Below are 4,627 nucleotides of genomic sequence, written 5' to 3'. Positions count from 1 at the left end.
TGTAAACTCAGACCACTTCGATATGGGCCATACATCATTATCAAGATTGTGGGAGAAAATGATATTGAGCTTAGAATTCCCCCATTCCTTCGCCTATACCCTGTGTTCAATGTGGATCGTCTTCCGCCTTATTTTCCACCATTACTAGACACATCAGACATTGCAAAACAACTCACACCAATAGAGCTAAACCCAAACTTCATGGAATAGGCCACAACCGATCAGATCATGGACATGTAGATCAAGAACACTCACCACTAGAATATCCAACTATATCAAGTTGTCAAAGCTGGCTAACTCTTACACTAAGGCAAGTGGCTTACCAGGGACTAACGTCAGCAAAAATTTCCTGACACTAAATGAAATGGGGACCATTTCTTCCTCAGGGGAAAGGAATGATCCATATGGATATTGATGGCCACCCTCCTATTCCACTTGGACCACACCATTGGACCATTATTTCCTTCAGTTTCTGTAATTATAGCACAATTTACTATTTTTGGCAATTTTTCGGGTCCTAAACTTTCGGAGCCATTTTGAGGCCTTGAATGACATTTTTTTTTTAAATGGGCAAAAATGAGTCTTTGCTTCATGTTTGCGGTTGAAAAATGTAGTCCTCGAATAGATATTTCTAACAAGGTATCGTGCGCGTCAAACGAAGATCATATGCCAAATTTACGACCTTGGGAAGTTGATGTACCAATTTACCCCAATGGGGCATGGTAAATTTTAGTGGCGAAATTTTAGCCCAAGGGCAAAATTAAGGGGTTTTTCATTTTAGAGAGGCGAAAGTTTTATAAACACCCATTTCATATATTTAGCCCAACTTTTATTTAAAAAATAATTATTTTTTTGCCAAAAAAAAGGGCGGATAAACTATGAAAAGACTCATTTGACCCAATTCGCCTAGTTTGGGAGGTGGTTTGGGAGGTTGTATTTGGTCCCAATAAATAAAAATATAAATAAAGTGGAGGTATGGTAAATAAATAAAACCTCTTTTTATACTTACTCCAAAGGTATGGTAAATAAATAAAAATATAAATAAACTAAAGGTATGGTAAATAAATAAAACATTTTTTTATATTTAGTCCATAACCCTCTTTCTATTTAATAAGACTCAAAAAAGAGGTTTTATTTAAGTGAATCCTATGGGCCAAATACCATATTTTATAAAAGAGCTATGGTAAATTAATAAAAATATAAATAAACGAGAGGTATGATAAATAAATAAAACATTTTTTTATATTTTTTTTTTCTAAGTAAAGACTATTCTATTATGTATAAATAAAAGAGGAAAAATATTTACAAAGAGGTTGGAACCTCTGAGGGGGCTAAAGCCAGCCCTCTGTCAAGAAAACTTCTGCCATCAACCCTTAACTGTTTGTTTACATAGATAAAAAACGAGAGCCCAGGACTCTATAGAACTAGACCCCACCACCAAAAAGCAAAAACAAGAAGACAATGGAGAATTACACTAAAAAAGACTCACGTGGACATCAGCGGCAGCATTAAACCGCTTAACAAAAACCACCAGTTTATCGGACCGCCGTCGACCAGCGAGCGGTTTTCGTATGAACGAGCCCGATGAAATCTACTGTTGACGCGTGGCTTTCGACTGACGTCATCCTTTCTGACTTTTCGGGACGTAAAGTTCCGCCAAAAAGAGCCTTTCGAAATCCTCCACTGTCGTCCGATTTGCTCCATCAATCTCCGCCGTTGATTGATTCTGCCTGAGGTGGTAACTCTGCATCTTCGCTGTTGGCTTTGCACGGAGAGCTGACCCATTCAATCATCACATTGTCTTCAACATCCGTAATATTGCGACCAGGAGGCATCACCGGATACAGAACAGTGCCAGGGAACTGCGTTGGTGCACAGATAATGACCTCCTCGTGTGAAGAAGTTTGCTGAAGACTCGCATCCTCTTCATGACCTTTATCCTGCTGCCCCTCTGGAAGAATGGGGATATCCTCTACCCTGCCTCCTTGAGAGTCCTTGGAATTCTGTGATAGAGTCTTATCCATGGAATGTTCATCAGAGCCAGGTAGGTCATCTTCTTCCTCTGAGAAGATGACCGTGATAATAGCAGAGATAGTAGGCTTGTTTAGCTTGCTTTTAAAAGTGAAACGGGAGGAGTGGAAAGAACTGGAGAGGGACGGACTAGAGTGGTCGGATGATGGAGAGGCTGGCAAGACAGAAACAAGCAGGGAGATGCGTCGAGGAACAGGACCTCTCCTTCCTCTAACACCCCCCCGTGTGCCTGAATTTCTGCCCCTCCGGGGATTTCCTCGAGGTCGAGCCATACCAGCAATGATTAATAAACTGAGAGGACAAAAGGTTTGGATGAGGAAGAAGAACGCCCCACCCCAATTTGAAATAAACCATGGATAACAGTACTCAGAGAAGAAAGTGCCCAGAGAAAGCACCCCACAGATAAAAAACAGAACCCCAAAATAAATACGAGAATTGTCTGAATGATTCCCACCCTCAGCCCAGACAACTTCAACAGACTCCGTGACCCGACCAATTGCAGTTATATACCCAAGGAAAAAACAATGACCATACCAGATGCTAGCCAGAAGAACCAAATGGAGGCTGGCCTGTTACGGTCTTCGATGGAACCTTGATGGCTTCCAAATGCTTAGTACTGCACCTAACTCCTGTGAACCAAATCGACCTGGAATGTCTCCGCTGGAATGAGCCAGAGAGAGTGTCGAGCTCTGGGCAATTGAAATAGATCGTATGCTCATCATCCTGAAGTATTTACTCCGCATGCTGTATACCCAATTCCTCATTAATGGGACTTAATGCACTGCCAACAAGTCGCCTACTTGCTCTACGATGGTGCCCAATGCCGGCGTCGCTCGTATGGGCATTAACTGCTCATAATATCACCCGCATCCGGGTAAAACATTTTTTTATATTTACTCCATAAGTCACCTTATATTTAAGGACACCCAAGGGTGTAAATAAATAAAAATATAAATAAAGTGGAGATATGGTAAATAAATAAAACCTCTTTTTATACTTACTCCAAAGGTATGGTAAATAAATAAAAATATAAATAAACTAGAGGTATGGTAAATAAATAAAACTTCTTTTTATATTTACTCCATTACCCTCTTTCTATTTAAGAAGGCTCAAAAAACGAGGTTTTATTTAAGTCAATCCTATGGGCTAAATACCATATTTATAAAAGAGGTATGGTAAATTAATAAAAATATAAATAAACAAGAGGTATGGGAAATAAATAAAACATTTTTTATATTTACTCCATAACTCATATTTAAGAACACTCAAAAAATGAGTTATATTTAGGTGAAGCCTATGGGCCAAATACTATGGGCCAAATACCATGGGCCAAATTATTATTAATACCATGCAAAAAAACACTATTAACCCTAATATTAGTATTAATAAAAATAAATATGGCACATGCTATTGACCCATGGGATTCACATGGAATGTAGCATTTTTCAAGGGGGAAATTAAACCAGCATAAATCCATCTTTACTATGGATCTACTAAGGGCCGAGAGGGATCAAATATCGTGATATGTAAACTAGCGTAGAGTGAAAAAATATTTGATACCTCTCGAGGCTTGGTAGATCAATAGTAAAAATAGATCTTGTAATTTAATGTTACTTAAACATTTTAACTTGGTTAAAATAAAAAAAATAAAATAAAAATCAATTATTAATTTAATTAAATTTCTATAAATTACTAATAATAGTTTTTAAGTTCCAGGTTTATGATAACCCATGGTATTGACCCATGGTAATACGATGGTGTTCATGTGAGCATAGACTAGTTAAAGGGGAAATTCTATCAGCTTAGATCCATCTTAATTCTCAGTCTACCAAGTGCTAAGAGGGATAAAGATTTCATGCCTCTAAGAGTGGTAGATGTGGAGTTAAGATGGATATAGGTTGGTTTTTATGATAATGAAGATATTAAATATACTTAGGAAATTATATTGTAAAAAACATCGTAAAGTGAATGGTTAAAACTACATGTAGTCACTTCACAAAAATTAGTAAAAAATACCAATATCTCCATTAATATTGGTTTTTCTGATTTAACAAAAAAAAATTCAAAACAGTGAAATATTATCACTCTTTCTACATCACCCTGGAAGAAGAGAGATAGTCACTCCCCAGATTTCCCACCATTTTTCAAACGTTCTCAATATGATATCTTCATGAAAAAGTTAAGGTAGTGATGTTGGATTAGTTGTTTGAAAAATATGCTAGTTTGTACAACCTTTCATCTTCTCTGTCATTCTTAGTTTGTCGTAATGATCTGTAGGGGTTGGGTCACTGCACCATATTGTCCTAAAAGGCAGAGATTGTGCACCAAAAAGGAAATTAATCCACATGTTATAACGCTATTAAAAAATGCAAGACGTATGAAGGTAGTGAATTATGTTAATAAGAAATTTAGATTGGGAGAGACATAATTAAATTTTATTATTTAACTGAAGATTTCCAATTAAAATAATAATAAATCTACATTTATATATTTATTAGATCCCCTTCAGGCCTTTGGGATGCCTATTACTTTCTTATATTATATAGTTGGGGCTTGCTACTTATTGGCGTGTTGGGGTAAACAAATTTGATGTTTT

This window comes from Pinus tabuliformis, chromosome 4_1, assembly GCF_031772625.1.
Source record: "Pinus tabuliformis cultivar Carrire ecotype Pingquan chromosome 4_1, CPIR1, whole genome shotgun sequence".
NCBI lineage: Eukaryota > Viridiplantae > Streptophyta > Pinopsida > Pinales > Pinaceae > Pinus > Pinus tabuliformis.
This window is presented reverse-complemented; position numbering follows the sequence as displayed.